This window comes from Triticum aestivum, chromosome 2A, assembly GCF_018294505.1.
Source record: "Triticum aestivum cultivar Chinese Spring chromosome 2A, IWGSC CS RefSeq v2.1, whole genome shotgun sequence".
NCBI lineage: Eukaryota > Viridiplantae > Streptophyta > Magnoliopsida > Poales > Poaceae > Triticum > Triticum aestivum.
The window spans coordinates 387,452,646-387,471,046 of NC_057797.1; positions in this window are offsets into that span (position 1 = coordinate 387,452,646).

Below are 18,401 nucleotides of genomic sequence, written 5' to 3' on the forward strand. Positions count from 1 at the left end.
GATATTATGAATTTTAAGCAACTTGATCATGAGCATGTTGCACAAGCTTGGGAGAGGATGAAATTAATGATACGTAATTGCCCACACATGGTTTGAATATTTGGATGGTTATACAAAAAATCTATGTCGGATTGAACTTTGCTTGTAGAAATCTTTTAGATTCAGCCGCGGGAGGCACTTTTATGGAAATCACTTTAGGAGAAGCTACCAAACTACTAGATAATATTATTGTTTAGTTATTCTCAATGGCACACGGAAAGATCTACTAGTAAGAAAGTTCATGCAATTGAAGAGATTAATGTTTTGAGTGGAAAGATGGATGAACTTATGAAATTGTTTGCTAATAAGAGGGCTCCTACTGATCCTAATGATATGCCTTTGTCTACTTTGATTGAGAATATTAATGAATCTATGGATGTGAATTTTGTTGGTAGGAACAATTTTGGTAACAACTAGTATAGAGGTAATTTTAATCCTAGGCCATTTCCTAGTAATTCCTCTAATAATTATGGTAATTCCTACAACAATTCTTATGGAAATTATAATAAGATTCCCTCTGATTTTGAATCTAATATTAAAGAATTTATTAGTTTGCAATAGAGTTTCAATGCTTTGATTGAAGAAAAATTTCTTAAGATTGATGAGTTCGCTAGGAACGTGGATAGAATTTCTCTTGATGTTGATTCTTTGAAACTTACATCTATTCCACCTAAGCATGATATCAATGAGTCTCTCAAAGCCATGATAATTTCCATTGATGAGTGCAAAGAAAGAACCGCTAGGATGTGTGCTAAAAAAAGATTGCTTTGTGAAAGCGTGTTCTTCTAGTTTCCATAATAATAAGGATGAAGATCTAAAAGTGATTGATGTGTCCCCTATTAAATCTTTGTTTTGCAATATGAATCTTGATAATGATGGGACTGGAGATGAGACAACTTTAGTTAGAAGGCATCCCAATGATTCAGAGTTTTTAGATCTTCATGCAAAAATTGTTAAAAGTGGGATTGAAGAGGTTAAAACTTTAAATAGCAACAAACCCACTATCTTGGATTTCAAGGAATTTAATTATGATAACTTCTCTTTGATATACTGTATTTCCTTGTTGCAATCCGTGCTAAATTCTCCTCATGCTTATAGTCAAAATAAAGCTTTTACAAAACATATCGTTGATGCTTTGATGCAATCTTATGAAGAAAAACTTGAGTTGGAAGTTTCTATCCCTAGGAAACTTTATGATGAGTGGGAACCCACTATTAGAATAAAAAGTAAAGATCATGAATGACATGCTTTGTGTGATTTGGGTGCTAGTGTTTCCACGATCCCAAAAACTTTGTGTGATTTGCTAGGTTTTCGTGAATTTGATGATTGTCCTTTAAACTTGCACCTTGCGGAATCCACTATTAAGAAACCTATGGGAAATATTAATGATGTTCTTATTATTGCAAATAGGAATTATGTGCACGTAGATTTCATTGTTCTTGATATAGATCGCAATTCTTCATGTCCTATTATTCTTAGTAGATCTTTCCTTAGAACAATTGATGCAATTATTGATATGAAGGAAGGGAATATTAAATTCCAAATTCTGTTAAGGAAAGGAATGGAACACTTCCCTAGAAAGAACATTAAATTACCATATGAATCTTTTATGAGCGCCACTTATGAATTGCCTACCAAAGATGGCAATACCTAGATCTATCTTCGCTTTTATGCCTAGCTAGGGGCGTTAAACGATAGCGCTTGTTCGGAGGCAACCCAATTTTATTTTTATTCCTTTCTTTTTGATCCTGGTTAGTAATAAATAATTTATATATCCTCTGTTTTGGTTTTGTTTTTTGTGTTTTAGTGTTTGTGCCAAGTAGAACCGTTGGGAAGACTTGGGGAAAATCTTTTTGATCTTGCTGTAAAAAACAGAAACTTTAGCGCTCACGAGAATTGCTGCCATTTTTTATTGGAGAGTGATATTTAGTTAATTATTTTTGAATATGATTAATAGATAAATTCCTCACGTGCATCAATTTATTTTAGAATTTTTGGGGTTCCGGAAGTTTGCGTTAGTTACAGATTACTACAGACTGTTCTGTTTTTGACAGATTCTGTTTTCTTGTGTTATTTGCTTATTTTGATGAATCTATGGCTAGTAAAAGAGTTCATAAACCATAGAGAATTTGGAATACAGTAATTTTAACACCAATATAAATCAGTAATGAGTTCATTATAGTACCTTGAAGTGGTGTTTTGTTTTCTTTCGCTAATGGAGCTCACGAGATTTTTTATTTTGAGTTTTGTGTTGTGAAGTTTTCAAGTTTTTGGTAAAGATTTGATGGATTATGGAACAAAGAGTGGCAAGAGCCTAAGAATGGGGATGCCCATGGCACCCCAAGGTAAAATACAAGGACACCAAAAGGCCTAAGCTTGGGGATGCCCCGGAAGGCATCCTCTCTTTTGTCTTCGTTCCTCGGTAACTTTACTTGGAGCTATATTTTTATTCGCCACACGATATGTGTTTTGCTTGGAGCATCTTGTATGATTTGATTCTTTTCTTTTTAGTTTACCACAATCATCCTTTTTGTACACACCTTTTGAGAGAGACACACATGAATTGGAATTTATTAGAATACTCTATGAGCTTCACTTATATCTTTTGAGCTATATAGTTTTTGCTCTAGTACTTCACTTATATCTTCTAGAGCAGGTGGTGGTTTTATTTTATAGAAATAATTGATCTCTCATGCTTCACTTATTTTATTTTGAGAGTCCTTTAGAACAACATGGCAATTTGCTTTTAGGCATAATAAAAACTTTCATACAAGTGCATTGAATACTAAGAGAAGTTTGATACTTGATGATTGTTTTGAGATATGGAGATGGTGATATTAGAGTCATGCTAGTTGAGTAGTTGTGAATTTGAGAAATACTTGTGTTGAAGTTTGTGATTCCTGTAGCATGCACGTATGGTGAACCGTTATGTGATGAAGTCGGAGCATGATTTATTTACTGATTGCCTTCCTTATGAGTGACGGTCGGGGACGAGCGATGGTCTTTTCCTACCAATCTATCTCCCTAGGAGCATGCGCGTCGTACTTTGTTTTGATAACTAATAGATTTTTGCAATAAGTATGTGAGTTCTTTATGACTAATGTTGAGTCCATGGATTATACGCACCCTCACCCTTCCACATTTGCTAGCCTCTCTAGTACCGCGCAACTTTCGCTGGTACCATAAACCCACCAACCTTCCTCAAAACAGCCACCGTACCTACCTATTATGGCATTTCCATAGCCATTCCGAGATATATTGCCATGCAACTTTCCACCGTTCCGTTGTTATGACACGCTTCATCATTGGCATATTGCCATGCATGATCATGTAGTTGACATCGTATTTGTGGCAAAGCCACCGTTCATAATTTTTTCATACATGTCACTCTTCATTCATTGCATATCTTGGTACACCGCCGGAGGCATTCACATAGAGTCAAATTTTGTTCTAAGTATTGAGTTGTAATTCTTGAGTTGTAAGTAAAAAGAAGTGTGATGATCATCATTATTAGAGCATTGTCCCAGTGAGGAAAGGATGATGGAGACTATGATTCCCCCACAAGTTGGGATGAGAATCCAGATGAAAAATTAAATTAAAAAAAAGAGGCCAAAAGAAAAAGAAGAAGGCCCAAATAAAAAAATAAAAAAATAAAGAAAGAAATGAGAGAAAAAGAGAGAAGGGACAATGTAACTATCCTTTTTCCACACTTGTGCTTCAAAGTAGCACCATGATCTTCATGATAGAGAGTCTCCTATGTTGTCACTTTCATAAACTAGTGGGAATTTTACATTATAGAACTTGGCTTGTATATTCCAATGATGGGCTTCCTCAAATTTCCCTAGGTCTTCATGAGCAAGAAAATTGGATGCACACCCACTTAGTTTCTTTTGTTGAGCTTTCATACACTTATAGCTCTAGTGCATCCGTTGCATGGCAATCTCTACTCACTCACATTCATATCTATTAATGGGCATCTCCATAGCCCGTTGATACGCTTAGTTGATGTGAGACTATCTTCTCCTTTTTGTCTTCTCCACAACCACCATTCTATTCCACCATAGTGCTATATCCATGGCTCACGCACATATATTGCGTGAAGATTGAAAAAGTTTGAGAACGTCAAAAGTATGAAACAATTGCTTGGCTTGTCATTGGAGTTGTGCATGATTTAATATTTTGTGTGATGAAGATAGAGCATAGCCAGACTATATGATTTTGTAGGGATAACTTTCTTTGGCCGTGTTATTTTGAGAAGACATAATTGCTTAGTTAGTATGCTTGAAGTATTATTAGTTCTATGTCAATATTAAACGTTTATCTTGAATCTTTCGGATCTGAAGATTCATGCCACGCTAAAGAAAAATTACATTGAGAAATATGTTAGGAAGCATTCCACATCAAAAATTCTGTTTTTATCATTTACCTACTCGAGGACGAGGAGGAATTAAGCTTGGGGATGCTTGATATGTCTCCAATGTATCTATAATTTTTTATTGCTCCATCTATTATATTATCTATTTTGGATGTTAATGGGCTTATTTTTACAATTTTATATTATTTTTGGGACTAACCTATTAACCGGAGGCCGAGCCCAAATTGCTGTTTTTTTGCCTATTTTAGAGTTTCGCCAAAAAGGAATATCAAACGGAGTCCAAATGGAATGAAACCTTTAGGAGCGTTATTTTTGGAACAAACGTAATCCAAGAGACTTGGAGTGGACGTCAAGAAACAATCAAGGAGGCCACGAGGCAGGGGGAGCGCCCACCCCTGGGCGCGCCCTCCACCCTCGTGGGCCCCTCGTTGCTCCACCAACATACTTCTTCCTCCTATATATATCCATATACCCTGAGAACATCCAGGAGCACCACAAAACCCTATTTCCACCGCCGCAACCTTCTGTAACCAAGAGATCCCATCTTGGGGCCTTTTCCGGAGCTCCACCGGAGGGGGCATTGATCACGGAGGGTCTCTACATCAACTCCATGGCCCCTCCAATGATGTGTGAGTAGTTTACTTCAGACATTCGGGGCCATAGCTAGTAGCTAGATGGCTTCTTCTCTCTCTTTGGATCTCAATACAAAGTTCTCTATGATTCTCTTGGAGATCTGTTCTATGTAATCTTCTTTCACGGTGTGTTTGTCGAGATCCGATGAATTGTGGGTTTATGATCAAGTTTATCTATGAACAATATTTGAATCTCCTCTGAATTCTTTTATGTATCATTGGTTTATCTTTGCAAGTCTCTTCGAATTATTAGTTTGGTTTGGCCTACTAGATTGATATTTCTTGCAATGGGAGAAGTGCTTAGCTTTGGGTTCAATCTTGCAGTGCTCGATCCCAGTGACAGAAAGGGAAACGACAGGTATTGTATTGTTGCCGTCGAGGATAAAAAGATGGGGTTTACATCATATTGCATGTGTTTATCCCTCTACATCATGTCAACTTGCTTAAGGTGTTACTCTGTTCTTATGAACTAAATATTCTAGATGCATGCTGGATAGCGGTCGATGTGTGGAGTAATAGTAGTAGATGCAGGCAGGAGTCGGTCTACTTGTCACGGACGTGAAGCCTATATACATGATCATGCCTAGGTATTCTCATAATTATTCTCTTTTCTATCAATTGCTCGATAGTAATTTGTTCACCCACCGTAATACTTAAGCTATCTTGAGAGAAGCCACTAGTAAAACCTATGGCCCCCGGGTCTATTCTCCATCATACAAGTTTCCCATCTACTTTATTTTACAATCTTTACTTTCAATCTATATCATAAAAATACCAAAAATATCTATCTTATTATTATCATCTGTATCAAATCTCACTCTTGCAAGTGGCCGTGAAGGGATTGACAATCCCTTTATCGCATTGGTTGCGAGGTTCTTATTTGTGTGTGCAGGTACGAGGTGACTCGCGCGTGGTCTCCTACTAGATTGATACCTTGGTTCTTAAAAACTGAGGGAAATACTTACGCTGCTTTACTGCATCACCCTTTCCTCTTCAAGAGAAAACCAATGTAGTGCTCAAGAGGTAGCATGCGGGAGCAATCCTTGGTGGGGAGAAGCGAGATGATCTCCCCAAGGATGGTGTCCGAGAGATCGCTGATGCGGTCCACCCGAGATTCTACGGGTTCCTGTGATCCGGTGGGGGCGGGGTCGCCGCTGCTTCTCCCCGCGCTGCCGGGTGCGGGATCAACAACAGGCGTTGCCGCTGGTGGGAGCCTCATCTTCTTAGCGCTGGGGTCAGCCGACTCCATTTTCCTCGAGGGCGTCGCGTCGTGCTCACGGATTTGAGCAGAGTAATGAATGACGAGCCTAGTTGTAGTGTGAGTGAAGAAGGGGAGCTGAGGTTTTTCTGTTGTAGAGAGGAAGAAGGGGAGTTGGGGTTTTCTGTAGGAGTGAGGTGAGGAATTTGGGGGTATGAGTGGAGCGAGTTGACATGAGGTGGGTGGGAGTGAGGAGGAAGAAGAGCACCCAGGTTTTTTTGGGGGGCGGTGTGCTGCTGTGGGTAGCGCCTCTCATTAAGTAAATATATGGGCTTTTGAATTGATTTTATTATTTACTAGGGTGGATGAGCTGTTTTGCCTTGGGCCCAGAGAAACAATTACTACTAGTACAATGGAGACACTCTATAGCTACCAGAAAAACAATTACTACTAGTACAGTGGATACACTACTGCTTCTGGCTCCTCCGATTATCGAAACGTCTCCCTCTACTGAATGCTATTTTAATTTTGTTCACTAACATGCGGGCCATGCCACGCGCGGGCCCAAATTCCATCCACCAAATTAGAAGGCAGTATGCAGGTGGAGAGTCACCCCGGTCGTAGCACGGTAGTAACAAGTTGTCGTATCAGAAAACCCCACCTCCCTACAGTCTAAGTTTGACGGACGAAGCAACCATCATTTCACTCTTCCCTGAATCCCCTTCTCTCTCACCGTCTTCAAGAAAGACAACACTCGCATCTGCCACTATTCTTCTATCCCAACAAAGGGAAGGTAAGTGGATCCGTGATATTGGTATATTTTCGTTCAGAGAAAAAAAGAACATTTGCAAAGCAGTAACCGATCCTCACTCTCTTTTTTGTTTCATTTTCATTGCGATTGTGATTTCCTTTCAGTGGTCTCCTAGTATTCGTTAGTTCCATGATGGACCAAGGAGAACCAGGCAAAGATCTGCCGATATTGGAGCAAACACGAGAGGCTGGTCCCCACGAGACAAAGAGCTCCAAGAAGATGGAGGCAGCCACCGAGTCGACCCTAGATACGCTCACGGCCACTACTGAGATGGTCAACGCGCCGTTTGAGGTTACAGCCCCCTTGGCACTGCAGGAGCAGTTTTCCCCCTTCGAGGATGTGTCCCCCCCCCCCCTCGCTAAGCTGCCCAAGGTTGAAAGCAAGCGTGAGGAATTCCGCAACCTGAAGCAAGGCACTATGTCTGTTTACCAGTACAACATCATGTTTCAGAATCTCGCCCGTTTCGCTAAGAAAGACGTCCCTGACGAGAAGAGCATGATATATCAGTTCAGAGGTGGTCTCAGAGAAGAACTCCAGCTAGCTCTCATCCTCTTTGAGCCGAAAAAGTATGATGAGTTTTGCAACATGGCAATGAAGCAAGAGGCTGCCCAACTGAAGTGCCATGCTTCCAAGAAGCGAGTCAGAGATGCAACTTCTTCTTCCTCAACTCAAGTGGCTAAGAAGCAAAATTATTGGCTTCCTCCTCCTCTGCTCCGTCAGCCTTATCAGCGGAAGAGCAAAGGTGGCAGTGGATCTTCCCACCCACCCAACCATGGCTTTCAGAACAAGAATTTGTCTCAAGCTCCAAGATCAAGTGCTTCGTATCACCGTCCGCTCTCGGAGGTCACGTGCAACAAGTGCCAACAGAAGGGTCACTATGCCAACAAATGCTTCAATCAGAGGCATCTTCCTCCTCCCCCTCCTGTGAGATCGGCAAGTACCGCAGTGGTCAAGCATAACCCCAAGCACGCCAAGGTCAACTTGATGAATGCAGCTCAGGCAGAGGACTCGCCAGATGTAATCATGGGAAACCTTCCTGTTAATGATATCCCTGCAAAAGTTCTTTTTGACACTGGTGCATCACATTGTTTCATCTCGAGACCACTTACATCTAAGCATGAGTTGGCTTTGCAAGTTTTGCCTAGACCGATAACAGTTGTCTCTCCCAGTAAACGCATGAACGCTAACTCCATTGTTCCGGATGTTACTATCACTTTGGGTGACTACAAGTTTCTGTCTTCTCCTACGGTTCTGGGTGACTCGGATATTGATCTTATTCTCGGAATGGACTGGCTTTCTAAGCACAAGGCTCAGCTTGATTGTGCTGCCAGGTAGATTCAATTGACTCATTCGTTTGAGGATGTAATTGTCTTTGCCGCAAGGGATGATACCATTCATCTATTTTCTCTCAATGAGAAGGATGAGCTGGATGCCATCTCTTAAATTCCGGTCGTTTGTGAATATCAAGACGTCTTTCCAGAAGAGCTTCCAGGAATGCCTCTGCACCGGCAAGTTGAATTTGTCATCGATCTTGAGCCTGGCATGGAACCTGTTTGCAAATATTCTTATAATCTTGGACCTAAAGAGTTGAAGGAGCTGAAGAAGCAACTCGATGAACAAGAGCATATGGGTCTCAGCTGACCTAGTTCTTCTCCATGGGGTTGTGGAGTTCTTTTGTGAAGAAGAAGGATGGAACAGACCGACTCTGTGTTGACTACCGTCCATTGAACAAGAAGACTATAAAGAACAAGTACCCACTTCCCAACATCAACGAGCTGTTTGAACAACTCAAAGGTGCTCAAGTATTCTCCAAGCTTGATCTCCGTATGGGCTATCATCAGATTCGCATTCGTGAAGAGGATATCCCCAAGACAACATTCAGAACAAGCTATGGTTCATATGAATACACTATCATGTCTTTTGGCCTCGTAAACGCTCCTCCGACATTCTCTCGAATGATGAACTTCATCTTCAACGCCTACACAAATGACTTCGTCTTGGTCTACCTTGATGACATTTTGGTCTTTTCCAAGAACAAGGAAGATCATGCCAAGCACTTGCGTTTGGTGCTGGATAAGCTCAGAGAACATCAGTTCTATGCCAAGTTTTCAAAGTGCGAGTTTTGGCTCGATGCGGTTCTCTACCTTGGGAATATCATCTCTGCCAAGGGCATAGCGGTGAATCGTAAGAAGGTGTCTGCAATTGTGAATTGGGAACCACCTCAGAACATGAAGCAACTCCGCAGTTTCCTTGGTCTCGCAAGCTATTGTCGAAGGTTCGTTGAGAACTTCTCTAAGATGGTGAAGCCTCTTTCCAACCTTCTCCAGAAGCACGTCAAGTACGTTTGTTCTCCTGAATGTGACATCGCTTTCAACACCCTGAAAGAGAAGTTAGTCACTGCTCCAGTTCTGACTCCTCCTGATGAATCCAAACTGTTCGAGGTCTTTTGTGATGCCTCTCTTCAAGGTCTTGGTGCAGTGTTGATGCAAGAGAAGAAAGTTGTCGCTTATACCTCTCGCCAGTTGAAGCCCAATGAAAAGAACTACCCCACTCATGACCTCGAGTTGGCGGCAGTTGTTCATGCTCTGTTAACTTGGAGACATCTCTTATTGGGAAGAAAAGTGGACATCTTCACTGACCACAAGAGTCTCAAGTACATCTTCACTCAACCTAATCTCAACCTCAGGCAGACTCATTGGGCGAAATGATTCAAGAGTATAATCGAGTATCGAATATACTCTAGGCAAGGACAATGTAATTGCTGACGCATTGAGCAGGAAGGCTTACTGCAACATTCTGATTCTCAAGCCTTACCAACCCGAGCTTTGTGAAGCTTTCCGAAAACTCAACCTGCAAGTTGTTCCTCAAGGTTTCCTTGCCAACCTTCAAGTCTCTCCTACTTTGGAAGATCAGATTCGCGAGGCCCAACTTCTTGATGCTATGGTGAAGAAGGTGAAGATTGGGATTGCCAAGAGTCAACCTAAGTACAAGTGCTATCGCCTTGATGACAAGGATACTCTATTCTTCGAGGATCGCATTGTTGTGCCTAAAGGTGATCTTCGTAAAGTCATTATGAACGAGCCTCACAATTCACTCCTCTCTATCCACCCTGGAAGTACAAAGATGTACCATGACCTCAAGCAGTTGTATTGGTGGACTCGAATGAAGCGTGAGATTGCTCAGTTTGTAAATGAATGTGATGTCTGCAGAAGAGTGAAGGCAGAACACCAACGACTAGATGGTCTCCTCCAACCTCTTGCCACTCTAGAATGGAAGTTTGACCACATTGAGATGGACTTCGTGACTGGATTTCCAAAGTCCAAGCGTGGCAATGATGCTATCTTCGTTGTCATCGACAAACTCACTAAAGTGGCTCACTTTCTGCCTACCAAGGAATCCATCACAGCAGCTCAATTGGCAGAGCTATATACCTCTCGGATTGTCTCTCTGCACGACATTCCGCAGTTGATTTCTTCAGATCATGGCAGCATCTTCACCTCCAAGTTTTGGGATTCTTTTCAGAAGGCCATGGGCACCAACGTCCATTTCAGCACAGCTTTTCATCCTCAAACTAGTGCCAAGTCGAGCGTGTCAATCAGATTATTGAAGATATGCTCAGGGCTTGCGTTATCTCTTTCGGTATGAAGTGGAAAGATTGTCTTCCATATGCCGAGTTCTCCTACAACAACAGCTTCCAAGCGAGTTCGGGCAAGGCCCCATTTGAAATTCTCTATGGCAGGAAGTGTCGTACTCCTCGTTGCCGGGTTTTTGTCTCCGTGTGTTTTGTCTTTGTCATGCATCTCATATCATGTCATCATGTGCATTGCATTTGCATACGTGTTCATCTCATGCATCCGAGCATTTTCCCCGTTGTCCGTTTTGCATTCCGGCGCTCCTATGTCCTCTGGTGGTCCTTTCTACCTCTTTTCGTGTGTGGGGGTTAAACTTTTTCAGATTGGACCGTGACTTGTCATGCGGCCTTGGTTTACTACCGGTAGACCGCTTGTCAAGTTTCGTGCCATTTGGACTTCGTTTGATACTCCAACGGTTAACCGAGGGACCGAAAAGGCCTCGTGTGTGTTGCAGCCCAACACCCTTCCAAAGTGGTCCAAAACCCACCTAAACCTGTCCCATCATCTAGAGTGTTCGATTACGATCGCGTGGCCGCAAACCGCACCTCATTTGGAGCTTCCTAGCTCCCTCTACCTCTATAAATATACCTCCCCCTACCCTAACCCTAAAATTTTCGTCCTCCGCGCCGCCGGACGTGTCCGTTTCGTCCGGACACGCCCGCACCGACGACCGCAGCCATTCCCCAGCTGCCACGTGGCGCCTCACCGCCCCCACGCCGCCGGCCCGGGCAAGCCCATCGCCGTCCCACCCCTGCGCCATTCCGGGCTGCGCCCCGCGCCTCAGCGCCCGAGGCCGCGCCGCCCCGTGCTACTCCTCTTCCCTGACGCCGATGCGGCTGCGCCGCCGCCCTAGGTCGTCGCCAGCGACCGTCGTCGCCGTCCGGCGCCTCCACGCCACCCGCGGCCACCTCACCGTTCCGGCGGCTCTACCCGCGCCGGAGGTCGCGCCCCTGCCGGCGACCCGCGTCGCCCCCGGCCTCCCTCGACCTCGACAGCCTCTCCAGCGAGCTCCTCCGACCACCTCGGCCGGAGCTCCAGCCTCCTTCCCCGGCGTCGACGAGACCTTTTCCAGCGAGATCCACGAAGCTACAGTGCTGGCCCCGAAACCCTAGATCTCAGATCCACTCTCGGGGTTGACTTTTTCCCTCTCGAGTTATATTTTCTTGCATACTTTGGCATGCCATAACTCTGCATCCGTAGCTCCGATTCATGCGTGTAGCATATCAAAATGTTCGCCTCGACGAGTACATCATTTCATCTTATTGCATCATTTTTATTTGAGCTCATCTTGATGCCCGAAATGCTATTGGAAGAGGGCTATGTGATGAATTTGTCAGATCTGTTTCAGCAAATGGCCTTTTGTCATTTTTGCCATGATTAATGTGTGCATGCTATGATCCTGAGCTCTACATGTGTTTTGTTAAATGACATGCCATCTTTACAGGGGTGCATGCCATGTATTTTTGTGATCTTCGTGGTGAGTAGCACAAGCATGCAAAGTAGCCTACTTGTTGATGCTGATTTCAGGGACTTAGAATTTCACTAAGTCCTTGTCCTGATATTGTTTTTATGCCATATGTTCATGTTGTTTCCTAGTGATCTGTGCCTCTTTTGAGGATGATCAGTAAGGATGTTTTTTTAATATTGTTGTGCTCTATCCATCCATGTCTTTGTTTGCATTTATGGAGCAACCTAGCTTGAGTCAATCGAGGTCTACTTTTGCTATAAAATGTTCCTGGCAGATTGTTGACATGTTTAGCGATTTTGCCGAGGATGTTGCTATTGATTCGTGCATGCTATGTTGTTGTTCTTGCCATGTCTAGCTTCTATGCCATGTATTCTTCATGGGTGTATGCTTATTTTGTCATGCCATGCTCTGTAGTGAGTGCATCGAGCTCGTAAACATGCCTACTCGTTAACTGTTTTGCATACTCCAGTTTTTCACTAAGTCTGAATCTGTTTATGTTTTTGCTATGTTCACATGCTTGCAATTGTATTTTCTGATCCCTTTTGGCTCAAGGTCACTAAGGGACTTTTGTTATATGCTTAGAGTAGCTTCATTCCATGCCTTTCTTTGCCATGATATGTTCCTTTAGCATGTAGTTTTCATGCTCTAAAGATTGCTTCTTGGTGATAAATTCCTGATATGCTGTTTATTTCACTAAGTCTGAGACCTGTTATCATTTGCACTTTTGCCATGCTTGTTTGAACCTGTTATTGGATGAATTAGCCGTAGCTCAGTGTTCATCTTTTGTCAAGCATCATGAGTGGATCCCTGCCATGTATTTTGTTGCCATGTTTGAGTGCTGTAGCATATGTAACTTGATGCATTTAGTTGGTCACTTGCTGATTATCGCAGACTGGTGCCATATTTGTTTTGCTTGCCATTTCCAAACCGTGCATCCGATTCCGGTGATCTTTATATCGATTTCAACCGAAATCAACTCACCTTTCCAGCGGCACTCTTGGATTTCCAAGTTGAGGCCAGGTACATTCATTCCTTTCCAAATCTTGCATATGCATCACATATCGCATCCCGCATGTCATACCATGTTTGCATCATGTTGCTTGAGCATTGCACGTGGTTGATTGTGTTCCTTTGTGCTTGTTGTTCTTGTTTGGGTAGAGCCGGGAGACGAGTTCGTGAACGAGGAGCCCGTTGAGTTCGCTTACGAGGATCAAGGCAACTCTGAGCACTTTGCAGGCAAGATGACCATAACCTCGAAATCACTTCTATCTTTCCTTGCTAGATGCTCGCTCTTTTGCTATGCCTACGCTACGATACCTACCACTTGCTTATCATGCCTCCCATATTGCCATGTCCAGCCTCTAACCCACCATGTCCTAGCAAACCATTGTTTGGCTATGTTACCGCTTTGCTCAGCCCCTCTTATAGCGTTCCTAGTTGCAGGTGAAGATTGGAGATCGTTCCTTGTTGGAACATGTTTATTGTTGGGATATCACTATATTATATTGTTTATCTTAATGCACTTATATACTTGGTAAAGGGTGGAAGGCTCGACCTTATGCCTAGTGTTTTGTTCCACTCTTGCCGCCCTAGATTCCGTCATATCGGTGTTATGTTCCCAGATTTTGCGTTCCTTACATGGTTGGGTTATAATGGGAACCCATTGACAGTTCACCTTGAATAAAACTCTTCCAGCATGGCCCAACATTGGTTTTACCATTCGCCACCTAGCCTCTTTTTCCCTTGGGTTCCGCGGACTCAAGGGTCATATTTATTTAAACCCCCGGGCCAGTGCTCCTCTGAGTGTTGGTCCAACCTGTCAGCTGCCGATGGCCACCAGGGGCAACTCTGGGCTGGCCTACCGGAACCTTGGACAATTCGATGTGCCCTGAGAACGAGATATGTGCATCTTCTATCGGGATTTTTCGGCACATTCGGGTGGCTTTGTTGGTTTAGTTTTACCATTGTCGAGGATGTCTTGTAACCAAAATGCCGAGCCTGATCGGAATGTCTTGGGAGAAGGAATATCCTTCGTTGACCGTGAGAGCTTGTGATGGGCTAAGTTGGGACTCCCCTGCAGGGATTTGAACTTTCGGAAGCCGTGCCCGCGGTTATGGGCAGATGGGAATTTGTTAATGTCTGGTTGTAGATAACATGAAACTTAACTTATTTAAAATGCACCAACCGTGTGTGTAACCGTGATGGTCTCTTCTCGGCGGAGTCCGGGAAGTGAACACGGTGTTGGAGTAATGCTTGACGTAGGTTGTTCAAGGATCACTTCTTGATCATAGTTGTTCGACCGTGCTTTTGCCTTCTCTTCTCGCTCTCTTTTGCGAATATGTTAGCCACCATATATGCTAGTCGCTTGCTGCAGCTCCACATCATACCTTTATCTTACATATAAGCTTAAATAGTCTTGATCACGAGGGTGCCAGATTGCTGAGTCCCCGTGACTCACAGATTACTTCCAAACCAGATGCAGGGACCGATGATACCGTTCCAGATGATATGACCGAGCTCAAGTGGGAGTTCGATGAAGACTCTCTCCGTTACTACGTGTCTTTCCCAAATGATCAGTAGTGGTGCCCAGTTGGGGCGATCGGGGATTTTGTCGCCTTTGGGGGTTGATCTTCATTTTGGTTCCGTAGTCGGACCTTGAGTGTATTGGATGAATGTAATGACTTATATATGTATTTGTGTGACGTGGTGAGTGTAAGCCAACTATGTACCTTTCCCCTTTATTTATGTACATGGGTTGTTTGCGAAGATTACCTCACTTGCGACATTGCTTTCAATGCGGTTATGCCTCTAAGTCGTGTTTTGACACATAGGAGATATAGCCGCATCGAGGGCGTTACAGTTATCTTCATGAAGGTTCACAGGATTGAGCTACTGCCGGACATCCTCGATGATGTTCATGGCAAGATCCGTCTTGTGTCCAGCCCAAATTAGATCGAGGCATGAAATAGTTGCCCCAGCTAGTGTTTAATACTAGTTTGGATTGTGTCTTTTTTTTATCCGAACCTTGCCTATTATCAAGCCCTCTGGGGCTAGTACTTTGTTTGAATCCGTCTATGGGAACTGCTGCTACTTTTGTGTGCCCGTGAATCATGTGAGAACCATCATAATTGTTGTCGAAACAGATGCGTCCTCACTAGTTTTTTCATGAATATGGCATGGTAGGACATAAGTTCTCACGGTTTATCATACGAGTAGTGTGTGTTTGATGAACTAGAGTACTCGTTCGAGAAATGTGTGCCAACGTATACATAAGTACGTGTAAACACTGTTGGTACTATCCCACTTGTAAGCAGTTGTGCAAAACATGGCACATTGGCTCAGCTTGCTTCAACACTAGGCTATCGACCAGCTAACAATCAATAATCTGCTGTCTGACATATAAGCAACTACGTATTTTGTTACAGTGGTTCATGTAGTTAACTGAGGCCACAATGTAAATTCCAAACGTTCACACGCTCCAGCGTTCATGTGGAACACTCACATTAAACTCGGCTTCATAATAAACTTGAAAAGCATAAGTTAAGAAATTTTATACATCTCAATGATTCATAGAACATAACAAACATATACAAGTTCACAACAAAAGACAAAGTTGTGAGAAGGTTTACAAATCAGGAAAAAACAAGCAATGCTTCTCTGAGCAAAGGGCCTCCCAAAGGCTTAAATTTCCTGGAATTCACTCTGGTTTTTTCTTGTTGCCACCATCCAGGGTTAGGTTCTCTCATTCCAAAATAACCAATTATAATTGTGTTCTCAGCTGGAATGCTGAACTGAACCATGTAGTGTACTGACCAGCTAAAATTCTTGTGCACTCCACTAAATTTAAGCACCACTATTTGCATAAATAAGCACACCACAATGCCTCTTGTCCGTGCACATGTCCCAAAAACCTCCATGCAGTCGTGCCAGCTAGTCCTCGGTCCATGGATGAACTGGAAGAAAGTGCATTCCGGACTAGGATGCAGTTGTTTTCGCTCGTCCCTGCACTGCAATTAGGAAGTAAAACATATGAATCAGCTTCTTTTAGATTGTGTTGGTCATTCTACCTAGTTAGAACCAATTTAGGAATACCTAGAACACTGGTGGTTAGAGGACGGCAGCTAGGAATAGCCATCTCATTTTGTGCAGTTGTACTAAAACTGAGGTGTGTACTTTTGATTGCGCAGATAGAAACGATATGGAGACATACATCCCTATTTGCGCAAATACGAAATACGGCTATTTAAATAGTGACAGATATTTGCAGTGGCATATGATTAACAGCAGCATCTATTGTGTTATAATTTGCACTAGATTGACAGTATGAAAGTGCCCTTATGTAAGTAGCATCACATCACATCAACACTACCACTAGATTAACATGCAGAAAAATTGCATTAGTATTACTTTCATGAGAGTAGCACATGGTCAGTAAATGTGCAATCAAATTTGTGCAGTTCCACTCGGATGAAGCAATGTTAGCGGTGTGAGATTTAAGTGTAACTGCAAAAACACAATTCATGGGAAATAAAGCAAGACAGAAGCACTTTATAAAATGGTGGTGGCATTTCTTCAATTTATCAACGGCACTAGACCATTACTTATAGTGACATTAGGTGGCATTGCTTAATGCTTCATGTGATTTTACATTAACGGTAGCGATATGGGCGTAGGGACAGCAGGGGCATAAAGTGGTGAGGCGGATATGGTTGCCGAGAGCGGCAAACACTCAGACATCATGTCTTCATTTCACCCATTTTTTATCTCCTAAGCGACATTTTCCTATGTGAGCACAGGAAATCTAGACCTGCTCATTCTCATTTGCGTTGTCCCCCAACACCCCTCACTTTCTTTCCTTTTTCAACCAAGAGACGGGTCCACTTCCCCCACCCTTCGCCATTCACCATGATTTCTTCGACTTTTCAACCAATAGACCGGTTGGGTAGCTAGTATCTACTACTTTCCCCCGTTTCCTCTTAGAACCAAGTCCTAGATTCATGCTACAACTTTCCTAGTTTCTTCCCTGTTTGAACCAACTCTTAGATTCGACTGTATGAACTAGCTTTACCTCTAATAATAGTAAAAGTCTAGGTGGCTTTGGAACAGCCGACGGAAGTAGAAAAAGATCCACACGCAGCCATGTGGGGAGCTGGGGCAGTAGAGCAAGGCAGGTTTCGAAGGAATATATATCTAAGCGTCATCGCATGTGGCAAGGACGGCGTCGGGAGGCCGCATCTTGGCCACAATACCGCGGGGAGGAAGAAGGGGTCGGAGGCCCTCCCGAGCCGGCGCGGCCGCCAATCGGGACGCGCGGGCAGCCGTTGGTCTCCTCCCTCACCGCCAACGACAGCGTGAATGATGCGCCTACACCCTTGCCCCGGTCGAGGTGGTCCAGCCAGATTTGTGACCAGACGTGAGCAGAGAGAGAGAGAGAGAGAGAGAGCGTGGCCACCTATGTCTTTCTTAGATCTGGAGAGCATGAGAGAGTGAAATAGAGGAGCCCTAGTAAAGCAAGCGCTAAGGCTCCTGCTTGTATATATAATGGAGTGATTTTGTTGTACCAGCTTCAAAAAAATGTGCTCCTATGTGTACTCGTGAGTGGGTGTGAGAGAACTAGTGCGTGCGTGCACCGCTTTTCGTGAGAGTACAAGATACTATGCCCAAAGAACGTTCGCCACAAGAGTAATAGTATAAGTGTGTGACGTGTGAGCTAAAATAAAAGGTGAGCGACGTCTTTTGTTTTTTAGAAGTTCTGAGTGTAGGGTGTGAAGAGCACATATGTGTGTGACGTCAACCTATAGATAGACGGTGGGTGCGAGAGGACTCGGGAGAGTCCTGACTCATGAGGGTGCGTGTGTGCGTGAGAGAGGGGGGCATGTATCAATGCAATGCATGTGTCCGTAAATCATTATCCGACAAACGTTCGCCACAAGCAGTTTCCTGACGAACGCCGTAAGAACCGTTAGATCGGCATCCGACAGTGTCAGTTTTGCCATGTCATTTAACAGAGCAGCCACTTCTGCTACACAAAAATCTTCCACGTGAGTGTTAGCAAGTGTCGTATGCTCCTCCCTCCGTTCCAAAATGCAGTCCATATAGCTTTATTGAAAATTCGAACCTCGCAAACTTTTAACGAGTTTTCGTGTACCAAAATGCACATATAGAGTACCCAGTATATATCATTTCATTCATCTTCGAGAGGTAACTATAAAAGATGGAGGAGGAGTCTACAAAGAAAGACCGCCA